The sequence below is a fragment of the Pongo abelii genome, chromosome 14, assembly GCF_028885655.2.
Source record: "Pongo abelii isolate AG06213 chromosome 14, NHGRI_mPonAbe1-v2.0_pri, whole genome shotgun sequence".
NCBI classification, from domain to species: domain Eukaryota; kingdom Metazoa; phylum Chordata; class Mammalia; order Primates; family Hominidae; genus Pongo; species Pongo abelii.
The window spans coordinates 76,443,352-76,460,444 of record NC_071999.2 but is presented as its reverse complement, the minus strand read 5'-3'; positions in this window follow the sequence as shown (position 1 = coordinate 76,460,444).

Genomic DNA, 17,093 nt, shown 5'->3' with positions numbered 1-17,093 from the left:
CCTATGCATGAATTTCAAAGTTTTTTGTGCTAAATAAACTTGTACTAACTTGTAATAACATTCCTGAACAAGATTGAGTTTGATACACTGATAAGACTAAAATATCAGCTTTAAAAAGAGTCCCTATGAGAACAACATGAATTCTGCTAAAATTAAAGCAAGAACAAACATCAGATTTATGGAAATGCTCAGGTAGAGGAATGGATGAATAATTTATATTTTATGTATTAGTCCATTTTCATGCTGCTGATAAAGACATACCCAAGACTGGGCAATTGATAAAAGAAAGAGCTTTTTGGACTTATAGTTCCACATGGCTGAGGAGGCCTCACAATCATGGTGGAAGGTGAAAGGCATGTCTCACGTGGCGCAGACAAGAGAAGAGAGATCATTCAGGGCAGCTCCACTTTTTAAACCATCAGATCTCATGAGACTTATTCACTATCACAAGAAGATCATGGGAAAGACCTGCCCCCATGATTCAATTACCTCCTGCCAGGTCCCTTCCACAAAAAGTGGGAATTTAAGATGAGATTTGGGTAGAGACACAGCCAAACCATATCATTCTGCCACTGGCCCCTCCGAAATCTCATGTCCTCAAATTTCAAAACCAATCATGCCTTCCCAGTAGTCCCCAAGAGTTCTAACTCACTTCAGCATTAACTCCAAAGTCCACAGTCCAAAGTCTCATCTGAGAAAAGGCAAGTCCCTTTCATCTATGAGCCTATAAAATCAAAAGCAGATTACTTACTTACTAAATAAAATGAAGGTACAGGAATTGGGTAAATACAGGCATTTCAAATGAAAGAAATTGGCCAAAACAAAAGGTCTACAGGCCCCATGCAAATCTGAAATCCAGCAGAGCAGTCAAATCTTAAAGCTCCAAAATGACCTCCTTTGACTCCATGTTTCACATCCAGGTCACATTGATGTAAGAGGTGGAGCCCAATAGCCTTGAGCAGTTCTGACCCTGTGACTTTGCAGGATATAGCCCCACTCTTGTCTACTTTCACGGGCTGGCATTGAGTGTCTGTGGCTTTTCCAGGTGCATGGTGCAAGCTGTTGGTGGATCTACCATTCTGGGGTCTGGAGGATGGTGTCCCTTTTCATGCAACTTCACTAAGTGGTACCCCAGTAGGGACTCTGTGTGGGGGCTCTGATCCCACATTTCCCTTCTGCACTGCCCTACCAGAAGTTCTCCATGAGGGCCCCTCCCCTGCAGCAAACTTCTGCCTGTGTATCCAGGTGTTTCCATACATTGTATGAAATATAGGCAGAGGTTCCCAAACCTCAATTCTTGACTTCTATGCACCCACAGGTTCAACACCATGTTAAAGCTGCCAAGGCTTGGGGCTTCCACACTCTGAAGCAACAGCTGGAGCTGTACCTTGGTCTCTTTTAGCCATGGCTGTGTAATACCTTACCTTGTTAGACTCTTCCTTAGCTACCTAACTTTGTTTTAATATGAATAGACTCTCCCTTAGCTGAGAAAACCAGAGGGACTCTATTTGGCTCCTTCATTTGCAAGACATCAAGGACTCCTTACCCACCCCCTTCCTTAAGGAGTTAACTTGTGTAAGCTGGCTCTCAGCATATCAAAGAGTCCAATTAACTGATAAGGCACTGAGGCAGGCTGGTGTCCGCAGTTCCCAACAATTTACTCAAAGATGGTACCATAAATCCCCCACATTTGTCTGGTAGATAATGCCCAGAGCCCCCTCACCTGTCACCCTATCACTTTATGACAAATTTAAAGCCCCTGCACCTGGAACTGTTTGTTTTTCCTGTAACCATTTGTCTTTTTAACTTTTTTTGTCTGTTTCTCTTCTGTAAAGTTGCTGCAGCTAGAATCCCCCTCCCCTCTCTAAACCAAAGTATAAAAGAAAATCTAGCCCCGTCTTCGGGGCCAACAGAATTTCGAGCACTAGCTGTCTCTCGGTCACGGGCCAATAAAAGACTCCTGAAATTGTCTCAAAGTGTGGCATTTCTCTCTGACTCACTCGGGTACAACAGCTGGGGCAGATGACACACAGGGTACAAAGTCTCTAGGCTGCACAGAGCAGGGGGTCCTGGGCCTACACATGAAACCATCATTGCCTGTTAGGCTTCCAGGCCTGTGATGGGAGCAGCTGCCATGAAGACCTCTCATATGTCCTGGAGACATTTTCCCCATTGTCATGGGGATTAACTTTTCGCTCCTTGTTACATATGCAAATTTCTGCAGCCAGCTTGAATTTCTCCTCAGAAAATGGGTTTTTCATTTCTATTGCATTGTCAGGCTGCAAATTTTCAGAACTTTTATGCTGTTTCCCTTTTAAAACTGAATGCCCTTAACAGTCACCACTTGAACACTTTGCTGCTTAGAAATTTCTTCCAACGTTTACACTAAATCATCTCTCTCAAGTTCAAAGTTCCACAAATCTCTAGGGCGGGGCAAAATGCCACCAGTCTCTTTGCTTAAACATAACAAGAGTCAATTTTGTGCCAGTTCCTAATACGTTCCTCATCTCTATCTGAGACCACCTCAGCCTGGATTTCATTGTCCATGTCATTATCAGCATTTTGGTCAAAGCCATTCAACAAGTCTCTCAAGAGTTCCAAACTTTCTCACATCTTTCTCTCTTCTTCTGAGCCCTCCAAACTGTTCCAACCTCTGCCTGTTTCCCAGTTCCAAAGTCACTTCCATGTTTTTAGGTATCTTTTCAGCAGTGCCCCACTCTACTGGTAACAATTTACTGTATTAGTCAACTTTCATGTTGCTGATAAAGACATACCCAAGACTGGACAATTTACATAAGAAAGAGGTTTATTGGACTTACAGTTTCATGGGGCTGGGGAGGCCTCACAATCATGGTGGAAGGTAAAAGGCATGTCTCACGTGGTGGCAGACAAGAGAATAGAGCTTGTGCAGGGAAACTCCTCTTTTTAAAAACATCAGATCTTGTGAGACTTATTCACTACTATTAGAACATTATGGGAAAGACCTGTGCCCCATGATATAATCACCTCCTACCAGGTCCCTCCCACAAAATGTGTGAATTCAAGATGAGATTTGGGTGGGGACACAGCCAAACTGTATTATTTTACAAATGTTTCTGGGGCCAACGCCTCAAAGAAATCAACAGTTTAAAAATTGATAACTCTTTTTAAAGATAATCCCCATGAAAACGTAAGACTGTGTTGAAGATGAACCCGACAGCAGCAGATCATTTACATCAATTTGTGAGAAAAAAATTAATTTTATTTGTGCCCTAATCGAAGAGGACTGATTATAAACAGCAAAAATAGCCAACACCACACACATCTCAATTGGTCCAGATTACACAATTCAAAGTGAAAAATTAAAATTGAGTAAACTTTCCATTAGATGAATGCTAAAACTGTTGTGCCCACATCAGCTGCAGACAAGAGCAAAACTTTCCATGGAAAATTTGAACATGTAGGATCAAGATCTTGAAGCATTTCTTCTAAGATTTGTAACGTCAGATGAAACGTGACTTTACCAATATGATCCTGATGACAAAGCCACAAGCAAAGCAATGGCTATGAAGAGGTGGTAGTGGTCCAGTCAAAACAAAAGCAGACCAGTCAAGGGCAAAGGTCATGGCAGCATTATGTAGGAAGCTTTAGGGATTTTGCTTGTTGACTTTCTGGAGGAACAAATAAAGATAACAACTGCTTATTATGAGACTGTTCTGAGAAAGTTAATCAAAGCTTTAGAAGAAAAATGCCTGGGAAATCTTCATCAGAGAGTCTTTCTTCATGATGACAATATTCCTGCTCATTCCTCTCATCAAACAAAAGCAATTTTGCAAGTTTTGATGGGGAGATACGAGGCATTCATATTATAGTCATGATTGGACTTTTTCTGACTTCATTTCGTTTTCTAACCTTAAAAAACATTTAAAGGTACCAATTTTTCTTCAGTTAATATTGTAAAAAAATTAAATAACATTGACATGACCAAATTCCCAGGACCCTCAGTTCCTTAAGGATAGACTAAATGGCTGTTGTTATCATTTACAAAAGTGTCTTGACTTTCATGGAGCTTATGGTGAGAAATAAAATTTATTTTTTTATTTTTATCTTTAAATTCAATTTTTCCACAAACTTTTTGAAATTTCTTTGCATAATATAGGTATGAGCCTAGAAAGGGTGCCCTTGTCATAGATGGTGACTTTCTAGGAAGGAGTAGAAGCTAGTCAAACCTTAATGATTATATAAGTTGGCAAGATGGAATTAATAGAAAAATGTCCAAATGCAAAACAAATTGTTTGCTTCGCAACTATCCTTTACACATCATGCCCCTATTTTGTCAAGAAACCAGCTGAAAAGCAGAGAGGACTCATATAGTCACATACATTGTGGCAATGTTTGGAATGTGTGTCCCTAGAGAAATTGCATATAAATGGGAACCAGTAAACTAAAACAGCTGAATCGAAAGCCCAGGTCAAATGCTGACATGATCAAAAAGGTGGCGGCAGCAGCAGAAGTAACAGCAATAAAGTAGATGGAGGTTGGAGTAATCACAACTGGGCTCAATAGAATTAAAACCATAGCTCAAGTATAACATAATTGAACTTAAGACCTGAAGAATCTGAATGATCAGTTTTTCACCCCCTAATCACCAGACTGAGAGAAGGGCTCAGGTTCTGTGCAGAAAAGTAAAATAAAAAATTTAAAAAACAAGACAAAGCATTCTCCTTAATTTTCTGAATACACTAATAAATTATGTGATGTGAAGGAAGTAGAAAAATGTGACACATTAAAAAGAAAAAATGCAATCAGTAAAAAGAGGTACATAGATAAACTAGTTATTGAGATAGCAGGTGTACTAGTTTGCTTAGGCTGACATAACAAAACGCCATAGACTCAGTGGCTTAAACAAAAGAAATTTATTTTCTCACAGTTCTGGGGGCTAGAAAACCAAAGTCAAGGCTCTGGCTCTTTTGGTTTCAGGTGGGAGTTCTTACCTTGGCTTTTAGAAAGTTTTCTTATTGCTCTTTCCATGTATAGTCCTTCCTTAGTCTGTGTGGATAGAAAAAGAGGGACAGACGGTGAGCTCTCAGGTATCTCTTCATCTAAAAACATCAATCCTTTGGATTAATTGATTAATCCTATTGGATCACCATCTGTATGACCTCATTTAACCTTAATCACTTTCTTAGTAACCCATCTCCAAATATAACTACACTGGGGGTTAGATCTTCAATATATGAATTTTGGAGGACAAAAGCATTCATTCCTTAACAGAAGAAAAGGATTTCAAAACCACTATACTATATTACATATTTACACACTTAAAATGTGAAGATATAGTCTATTCAGAAAATAAATTGAAACCCTAATGATAAAAATTGAACAAAATACTATTTCTGAAATCATAAATTCATTCAAGGGAATTAATTAATAGCATTTTGGACCTAAGGAAAAGGTTATTGAATTTGAAAGTAGCTCAATAGAAGTTATCCAAACTGAGGCAGAAAGAGATGCATCGATGTACTGTAATAAATTGTTAAGATAACTGGTGTCTCTAAGGAGAAAAGAGTGGAAAAAGTATTTGAGAAAAAAATGGTAATTTTTTTTCAAATTTGATTTAAAACATCAACTAATAATTCCAGAAACTGAAACAGCAACAGCAGCACCAATAGAAAGGGCAGCAGCATCAAGAACAAAACCATGATGGATCAGTACAGAGAAAAAACACATACAGACATACCTCAGTCAACTTTCTCAAAACTCAAAGAGAAATTCTTGAAGCAGGCAGAGGTGAAAGAGACAAATTCTAAGGAATAACAATAATAGTGATGGCTGAATTCTCCTCAGAAACAATACAAGTCAGAAGACAACAGTACGGTATTTTTTAAAATCAGTGGAAAGACAAAGCAGGATAAATGTGAATAAAATCATGCCTGAGCAGATCAGAGTTAGACGACTGAAAAATTAAACATACAAAGGCATTTTTGAAAGTAAAAAGAATAAAAAATTACACATTATTTATATAAACATATAGCTAGACACACAAATGTTCAGAATTTAACTATACATACACATATAATTAAAATACAATACATTTCTCATCTAAATCTATATGAAGGCTAGAAGAGAGTAAAGAGTAGAGGGAAAAAATGCTAAAAGAAACTAAAATGCCAACCTGGATTTTTATTTCCATTATAAAAAAGTTTCAGATAAAAGAAAACTAATGTAATTCATTGCCAGCAGACTGATGCTATAAGTAATGCTAAAGTATATTCTTTATCCTGAGGACCTTTATCCCTACTGAAAACCCAGATTTTTAAGAGAGAACAAAGAACATCAAAAATGGTAAATATGTAGGTAAATGCAAATAACTATTTCATCTGAATTTCTTTAAAATACATATGAGAGTTTTAAGGAAAAATATTGTAACATTTACTTGTGTAGTTTATAATCTAAGTACACAGGGCAATAATAGCATAGAAGATGACAAGGGGAACATATAAACTGAATGTTTGCATGTTTTTTGTATTTATGTGAATTAGTACAGTCTAACTTCCAAGTAACTGCAAAAGTTAATGCACATGTATCTTAATCCTTAGAGTCAAACCCCAAATAATACAAAAAGTATAATTAAAAACACAATATGAAAATTAAAGTATCATTGACAAATTTTATAATCCAAAATATATTAGGAAAACGTAAACAAGAAAACTAAAAGAGACACACAGAAAGCATATAATGGTGTACTTTTATTTGACCATTACTTTAAATAATTATGGAGAAATAATCCAATTAAAGGCAAAGACTGAAAGAATGGACAAAACAAAATCAGTTCCTAAATATGTACTCTCTACAGGAAACACACATTAACTAAAAAGCAACCAATAATTTGACAGTAAATTTTTAAAAAGACATACTATGTTTAGGGTAAGCATAAGAAGTCTAGGATGGGTGTTAATATCAGTCAACATATATACTAAGAAAAAGATTGTTAGCAGGGAACTAGGAAATTTTATGATGATAAATAATTCATCAGGAAAAGATAGAAATTATATATGTAGATGTGACTGGTTACCTGAAAAAAATCGAGAGAACTAAAAGATGAAATGACAATACTACAATCATTGTTAGAGATGATGAATCTCTCTGTTATCAAACGACAGAACAACTAGAAAAAGTCACCAAACACATAGATGATTGAACACTGTCTACCACATTGACCTAATAAATATATATGAAACTATATATTCAATCATTTCAGAATAAGTATTTTGAATCCATATGATTTACTATGTACTGGGCGTTAAAACAAATCTGGATACATCTAAAAGAGGCAAGTCATTCAGAATATGGTAAAAAAATTAAATTAAAAACAAATATCAAAATGATATTTAGGAAGATCCCCCAAAGCATTTTAATTATAAAAACTCAGATTAAAAGTAAAAGGTTGGGACCAAGATATAGAGTGCAAAACCTAACCATATGGCAGCCAATCAAGTTATATTTTATCAAAGTTTGAGGCAAAGAATACTAAGTAAAGAAGGACATGTTATAAAAGTGAAAACATCAACTTGTCAGAGATGCAACAATCCTAAATGTGTATACAACTATTACCAGATGTTCAAAATACATGAAACAAAAACTGATAGAACTTAAACAGAAATAAGTTAAACTACAATTACAATGGTAACTTTTTTTTTTTTTGAGATGGAGTCTCACTCTGTCGCCCAAGCTGGAGTGCGGTGGCGCGATCTCGACTCACTGCAGGCTCCGACCCCCGGGGTTCACGCCATTCTCCCGCCTCAGCCTCCCGAGTAGCTGGGACTACTGCAATGGAAACTTTTTAAAACATTTTTCTTTCAGTACTCAATAGAAGTAATAAAAAAAAAAACAGTAAGGATGTAGAAGATTTAAAGAACATTATAAAAAAATTAAAAATAATTGACATTATGGCCACTATATTCAATAACCGAATACACACTTTTTAAGCTTAATGAAAAATAAGCCAAATGCTATACTATAAACAGATATTAAACATTTGCAAGAAATCGCACAGATAAGATTTTTTGATCATAGTGAAATGGTCATATTTGGAATGAAATTATATTGAAAATTATATTCGGAAAATCTCCATATTCTTGGAAATTAGCTAACACACTTCCAAATAATCCTTTAGGTAGGAAATGACAAGACCAAAGAAATATTTTCAGTTGGATAATAAGGAAAACAAATAACAAAATTTTTGGAAAGCTGTTAAAGCAATTAATAAATCTACATACTAATATTGAGAGAAGAAAAACTGAAAACCAATGACCTGAACATCCATCTTAAGAAACTAGTAAAAGGAACATAAATGGAATATTATGTTACTTAAATGAAGGAAATAATAAAAGTAAAATTGAAAATTAATGAGTGAAAACAGATAAGGGAAAGAAACAGATTGAAACCATTGAAAACATTGATAAACCACAAGAAAGGCTAACTAAACAAAATAGTGACTCAAATTATAAATATTAAGAATGTATAAGGAGCTATGATTGCAGATTATATGGACATTAAGACTATAATCAAGGAATTTTATAATAACTTGCACTAATAAATTAGTAATGTTGATGCGATAATTAACCAATAAGCAGTATTATTTAGGTAAAACAAACATTATTTGTTTTTGGCCAAGTTGCATTGTTTCTGGTTCTGCCAAAGTATGAAGAGACTTATATAAATAATCAGTTGGAGAAATCAGGTCAAGACTATAGATCTAATACCATCTCACAAATTGTGCCTGTCATCTGACTTCTCTGCACTATATAGATTTGTTTAACTTACAGAAAATAATTTTTGCAGTCATAAAGGTTTTGTTCAGAAAAGCCCTGATAACCTCTTAGGTATACATCTAGTTCGTTATATTCAACTAACATCTATAGTATTCCTATTTTGATACTTATCCTTTAATTCAATAAGCTATTATCTAATTGTTTCAATTACTTATTGAAATCTTCAAAAGTAATCTTTGGTAACTTATACAGCAGTCAAGAAATTTAATAAGTTTAATCCTACTGAACATTACTACCTTATCTAGGGCATTATGAATCTTGGGCCCTTCTTCTATCTAATTGCTGCCCATAGTAATTGGTAAATTTTTGTAATTGTATAAAAAGTGAGAAAAGCTTAACTCCCTCGGATGTTTTCTCTTCCTGTGTCAAAAAACGCAAATGAGATTTGGAAGTACAGTCGCTTCTTGGTCTGAAAAATCACACTAGCCAATACAGGACTAACCTACTGAATTAGTACAGTGAATATATACAAGATATTTTTGATAATTAAGAAAACAGAGGGGTTTTATACTGAACAAGGAGGTACACCATAAGAAGTAGAACCAACTTTCCCACCTTCAGCTTTGAGGCAGTTCCCACATACAAATTACTTTCCTAGGCTTTCAGTATTGCATCACACCAGTTACAAATCAAAATATTTGAGAATGTGTTTTAGCTTCCTAAGCTGATAAATATTACTGTATTATGACCTCGTGTGTAAAGCTATGTCTTTTCTCATAACGGAAATTTGGTAAAACCTCAGAGATGATTGGATGTGTGGATATTTACTTAAGGGTTGGGGTGATAATTTTTAGGTGAGTAATCAAGTAAACACATACACAATTCTCACATTATTATATATTATTTCATAAAATTTTGCCTTCTTTTCAGCAAAATCACTAATTATGTTATTTTAATCAAGATCTTCATGTATTTTGTGTCCTATTGACAGAAACGCCAATTTAGATAAACTATTTTGATTTGTTGAATTTGGAGAGATTTTGTTCTGCTGAAGCAGTAGCAATTAAATTGTCAATATCATTTCTTAAAACAATATTTATATTGAGAAATGAACCATGAGTCTGACATATTATGTTTAAACTTTGTAATTAGGTAGCTGAAGATAATCAATCAAAAATTACAGAACACTTTACTATTATTATATGATCATGATATATTTTATCATTATTTTTACACTTACTTAAACCAATATCTAGAGCTATAAAATATGTTAAGTGTGTACTTTTTTCAAATTTTTCAATGCTATGTGGGATATTATAAACAAAACCAAGATTAATCAAATATTGTTCAATTTGTTCAAATCTCTGACCAATGGGAATTATACTTTTACCTATAATGGCAAGTGTTAGAATACACTGAGATGACTTTGAAGAATATGTCTCCTTCGAAGTAAAACAAATATTTTTGCTTCCCTATTCTTTTCTTATTTTTTATTGGAATGACATTTATGTTCCATATTTCACGTATGATTTCTTTGACTTACAAATCCATTATCTCAAAAATACGTTTTTGAAAGTTAAATAGCAAAGTTAGACTTGTTGAGTGGTTTGTAAAATTTTCTAATACTATTAATAAAAAGCAGCTGTTCATAACCACATAATTAGATAGTAAAGGGTCAAAATGAATTTCATTTATGTCAAAGACTACAATTTACTTACTGTATACTTAAAGAACTTCTCTTGCTTTGCTTACATGTACTGCATCATGCATTTTGTATAAATCAAATCTAATTTTTTTAACAGTGTTTAGTTGACATTCCTTTTTTTATTGACATTCTCATTGTACATCTGAGAATTGTCATTAGGTCAAATGTTATATGGATTAACTGGCTTTAATTTCATATGTAGTATATTTTGTTTCCCTATTTTATATGAAAATACAAAAGTAGTGATACCCCAAGGACTCCAAATATTTGCGCCACCCGTTGAGAAGTAGGGATTCCCTTTACAAGAATCCTCAATGTGACCATATCTATGCACAGATATATTCATATTTTATTTTGTTTTGTTTTGTTCTGTTTTTGTTTTAAGACTGTGTCTTGCTCTGTAGCCCAGACTGCAGTGCAGTGGCATGCTCATGGCTAACTTCAGACTAGACCTCCTAGGCTCAAGCAATCCTCCCACCTCAGCCTCTCTAGTACCTGGGACCACAGATGTGCACCACCAAACCCAGCGATTGTTTTATTTTTAACTTCAAAATCTTTTTTTTTTTTTTTTTTGGTAGCGATGGGGGTCTCCCAATGTTACCCAAACTGGTCTCAAAGTCCTGAGCTCAAGTGATCCTCCCAACTTGGCCTACCAAAGGACTGTGTTTACGGGCATAAATCATTGTGTTTGGCCATATTTTCTAAACATATAAATTATTCTTTTCTATCACTCTCAATTATTTGAAATTTTTAAATGTATTAGTAAAGGTATGTAATTTTATATGTGACTTTTCTAAGGCCAAATTCATTTTTCCTATTTCTCTCTTTCTCTCTTTGTTCCTTCCTAGTCCATTTCCATGGGTACTACATTAATAGAGTTCTTCAAATTAGCATCCCCAGATATTTTCTCATCCTGAACTGATACAAGCTACACAACTCTAGCTTTCACTTAATGATATCAATTAAATTTTAGCCCCTTGTTTCACTATGTAGCTATGAAAGAGGAAGCATGTGTCAGTTAAATTTATGATTTTATTCTCTATGTTTTTCTTACTATAAACGATTTATTTTTTATAGCTCACATTCACAATAATTAGTGTTATGACTGGAAGACATTATTCAATAAATTCTAGATTACATCTGATTTGTGCATATTACTCAATCAGACTAAAGATTTCTATAGAAATATGAACTATCAGCTTCAAATTAAGTCAGTCATAGTAAACTACCTGCTAATTGAGTCATTAGAGGGGACTTAGTTTCTCTAGGTTAACCAGGCAGAGCTAAAAAATCAGCAATGGTGTAATCCTATTTCTCCAGAAAAAAGTTCAGTGTTTCCTCCAGGCATTGGCCATTAGCGAGTACCTTATCTGAGGGGTGTGCCTAAGTATGACTTTTTTTGCCTGGAGGTGTTCTCTTGAGAAGGTTGGCATTATGTTTGACTTTTTCCTAGAAAGGGGTGGAGATGATAGCTTGAGGTTCTTTTCTAAATTGAAATTGGTTTTATAAACTGGTTGATGTGTGCTTTGCAATTGAAAGACCAAAAACGAATGAAATAACTTCATTCTCAAACTATATTGCAGTCACCTAGTAGACATATTCAAGAAGAAATAAAAAATAGCGGAAACTCATAAAATACATACACATACAAAATATTCTAGTTGCTAATGAGTTTGTTCTTCAGCTGGTTTTAACATCTATGAAGGCACCTTATTTAAGTTGGCAGGTAAGGCTATAGTATCCACATTAAATTTATGTTTAATGGTTAATCATTTTAAACATTATAAATATATAAATAGACTCAAAATTTTAATTGATGAATGTATTTTATGTGTTTGAAATAATTTAAACCAATGCATTCTGTAAATGTTAATTTTTTCTAATTTTTTTTTTTTTTTTTAGATGGAGTTTTGCTCAGTAGCCCAGGCTGGAGTGCAATGGCATGATCTTAGTTCACTGCAACCCCTGCCTCCCAGGTTCAAGCGATTCTCCTGCCTCAGCCTCTAGAGTAGCTGGGATTTCAGGTGCCCACCACCATACCCGGCTAATTTTTGTATTTTTAGTAGACACAGGGTTTCACTATGTTTGTCAGGCTGGTCTTGAACTCCTGACCTCAAGTAATCCACCTGCCTCGGCCTCCCAAAGTGTTGGGATTACAGGCGTGAGCCACCGTGCCTGGCCCAATTTTAACTTTTAATTAATGCAGCAACTGAATCTAAACAAAACACATATAAAATGTCTGTATCTGAATGTAATTGCCTTGGTAATTCTGTTGCAAAGGATCAAAGTTCTATCAAACAATAGTTTAAATTCTAATTTTAAATCGAAATCTGTATTGAGATAACTGTAAATTTACAGGTAGTTATAAGAAATAATACAGAGATATCTTTGTACAGTTTGCCAATTTCCTCCCAAAAGTAACATTTTGCAAAACTATAAGACCACAACCATGACATTGACAGTGACACGATACACCCACCTTTTCCATATTCATGACATTTTACCTGTACTCATTTACGTGTGTGTGTATTAATTTTCTCAAATTTTATACCAGTATATGTTTGTGTATCCAACACCATAGTCAAAAACTAAAACAGTCCAATAAAATAATTTCTTATGTTTCCCTTTATAACCACACCCACTTTCATTTTCCCTCCCCATTCTCAGTTATATTCAATCTCTGGTAACACTAGTTCATTATAAAAAAAATTTGACAAGTTAAAAATAAAGGAGAATTACATCAACTTCATAAAGCGTGTTTTAAAAAAGCCTATAGCTAACAGCATACTCATAATGAAAGACTCAATCATTTCACCTTAAGACTAGGACAAGGCCAGGATGACTGTTCTCACCACTCTTTTTCAACTTAGTACTAGAAGTTCTAGTCACTGAAATCAGGCACGAAGAACAAATAAGAGTCATGCAAACTGCATAGGAAGAACTAAAGCTATTCCTATTTTCTGGTCTACATAGAATATCCTAAGGAATTTCTACAAAAATGTCCTACAACTAATAAATGAGTTCAGCAAAACTGCACAGTACAATATTGTCACACACAAAAAGTCACACTTTTATATACTAATAGTATGGAAAACAAATTAAAAAATAAAAGACCATTTAGATTCACTCTGAAGAAAATTGAATGCCAAAGTATACAAGTAAAAACACATGTATAGGATCTATTTGTGAAAAACTACAAAATACAGAGATTGCGCCACTGCACTCCAGCCTGGGTGGTGGGGCAGGACTCTGTCTCAAATATATATATGTATATAACAAAATGAAGATGAAAGAAATTAAGGAATACCTAAAAAATGGAGAGATATACTGTGTTTATGGATTGGAAGTTCCAAAATAGAAAATACGTCAGTTCTCCTCAAATTGAGCTATAGGTTTAAAGCAATTCCTATCAGAATGCTAGCAGCATTTATTTCCAACATGGACAAGCTTATTCTAATATGTATATGGAACAACTCCAGTTTTAATAATAAAGAAATTTTATAAAGTAATGCAACTGTGCTAAAAGCTAATGAATTCATAAAAACCTCAAGTGAGATCTTTAAACTCAAATTTTCTTCATGTCCTCTTATAATATGGGCACTGTTTTGTCTGCTATGCTTATCACATTCTGCTGTTGATAGTATAAAATGGGCAGATTTTATCTGTTAGAGTTATCACATTTTACTATTTATAGCACAACATGAGGATAATTTTATTAGCTACAGGTATCTCAGTAAGTCATCAACAAAAAACACTCACATAAAAGAATTTGATGGAATGTTCTGTTTTAAACTATGAAGTTAGGTAGCATGGGAAAACTACTAGAATCACAGAGATGTGAGTAGACCAGTAAAGACAATTGTTATTTATTTATATCATGTTAAAACTTTAAGTTAGCAATAACGTATTATAAAGAGAAGTACAATGTTTAAAAGTCCATAGGAAAAGGCTATTTTAAGTTTTTTTAATTTTTTAATTTTTTTTTGAGACAGAATCTCGCTCTGTTGCCCAGGCTAGAGTGCAGTGGTGCAATCTCAGCTCACTGCAACCACCGTCTGCCAGGTTCAAGTAATTCTCCTGCCTCAGCCTCTCAAGTAGCTGGGATTACAGGCATATGCTACCACTCCTCGCTAATTTTTTGTATTTTTAGTAGAGATGGGGTTTTGCCATGCTGGCCAGGCTGGTATTGTGTTTTTTTAATGGCATTTTGTATGTGCCTGAGAGCAAAACAAGCATGGGATTTATTAAAATTTTGTAATGGGCCAGGCGCAGTGGCTCATGCCTGTAATTCCAGCACTTTGGGAGGCAGAGGTGGGTGGATCACCTGAGGTCAGGAGTTCGAGACCAGCCTGACCAACATGGTGAAACCCTGTCTGTACTTAAAAAACAAACAAACAAACAAGCAAACAAAAAACAGGAAACTTAGCCAGGTGTGGTCACATGCACCTGTAATCCCAGCTACTCAGGAGGCCGAGGCAGGAAAATCGCTGGAACCTGGGAGGTGGAGGTTGCGGTGAGCCAAGATTACCCCATTGCACTCCAGCCTGGGTGACAAAGCAAGACTCCATCTCAAAAAGAAAAAAATTAATGAACTGGAATGGAGTCCAAACTTCCTACATACAATAAAAAGTGCTAGCACTTGGAATACTGCAGTCAAAGGAGTATTATGAGTATTAAATTAGTGATATTGATAATTTTTTAGAACAGTGCCTTATACATATAATCACTTATCACACTACTAAAAATAAATGTGGTACGAATTATAACCTAGGAAGCTGGTAGAAATGGATTAAAATCTTGACTTTACCACTTCATTGTATGCCCTTGGACAAGCTGCTTGAACTCTTTGAACATACTGGTATCATCTGTAAATTAAGAATGATGACATCTAACCAATTTTATAGAGAATAAATAACACAATGTTTTAAATACTTAGTACAGTGCAAGGTGCATAATAAATAAATGGTTGATGACCTCTAGATATTAGGTTCATATACACTATGGCCTCATGATAATATTTATTTATTTTCGTTCTTTCATCATTCATTCATTCATTCATTCAGTTGTATGGTTTTTAGTTACACGCCTGCATTGAGTTAGTGTGTCCAGAGTTAGCTTAAGTAAAAAGAATGGCTTTTATAATTTTATTAGGGCCTTGAATTCAAGTGACTACGAAATGAGAGAAAGTGGCTGCAAAGTGTTCTCAAGAATGATTTTAGTCAAAAGAGCATTAGACTACGACTCATGACACATGAGTTCTTAATCTCAGCTCAACTGCATAAGTGTTGCCTCTTTCATAAATTACTTAATTATTCTGGATCTCAGTTTTAGCATCTGAAAAAAATACGTGGATCCTGTATCAGTTTTGCCAACTCACAGAGTTGTGGAGATGATCAAAAGAGACAATCAATTCAAGTTTGTGAATTTCAAATGTCACGAAGCACCATATTATAAAGGGTGAACCATGCTGAGTAGTTATATGAACAAACCTAATAGCCAACATACCAAATGCCTAAACAACCTCTTTCATAGGAAGTGCATCTGGTGGCCAGATGAGGCATAAATAGCAATAAGAGCATTAAGAATAAGTATTAAAACATTTGTTTTTTCAGTAGGAGGATAAGAAACACTATAACTGCTAAAGCCTGCTGGTACAGCTGTATTACAAAGTGAATATAGTAATTTGTATGGGGCAAAATACTATCACTATGAAAAGTCCAAGTCCCTCTGGTGGTGATATACATAGAAGGTCATCTAGGTTAGCTAATATAGGCATCCTGAGTACAAATGCCAAAATACTTGTCTTTTTGGAGTGAAATAGTGAGAATCATCCAAGCATGTATGCCAATGTAGAAAAAGGGAAAGTGAGAGAGAGAGAGACAGAGAGAGAGAGACAGAGAGATTTATGCATATATATTTTTCTTCTGTACACAGATGATAGACATATGCACTTTTTTCTGTGAAATTATTATTGTAAAATTATAAAAAATTGTGAAACACTTCAACTAATTAAAAAGCAGGTACTGACAGTATTGATGGAAAAGAGTTACATTTATGGTATGTTACCATAATAATAACTTTGTATTCTCTAATCCCACTCATCTCAGAATACAACTTTTAAAAACAGGCTGGGAGGGTATGATAAAATTCTCAGTCAACGATGGACAGTAATATTCAGTCATATAAATGTATTCAGTACTAAATGAATTAAGGTCCTTTACTGCCTATTATGCTTAATTATAGAAAAATTAAATAATAACAAATTTTGATTTTTAGGAGAAAAATGCTGCTTCAACTTTTCTTTAATATGTTTAAAGGACACAGAAACTTCTGAAATACAGAGATATAAAAACTATAATAATTATATATTTTTCAGAAAGTAATAAAAGTGACATTATTCAATTCCATTTTCAATAAACTGAATTTTCTAACAAACACATATTTTAATCTAATAAAGGATTGTTGAGGGTCAGGCCATCATTATATTAACCTGGAACTTAAGATAAAATACACTTGTTGAATTTCAAAGATGTGCCTTAAAAAAATAGCATAGGTGGTAAAAAGATTACTGAGAAATTTCTACGGCCATATGGTCTCAGGGGAGTTAGTAGTTTTTTTGTTGTTGTTCAGAGGTC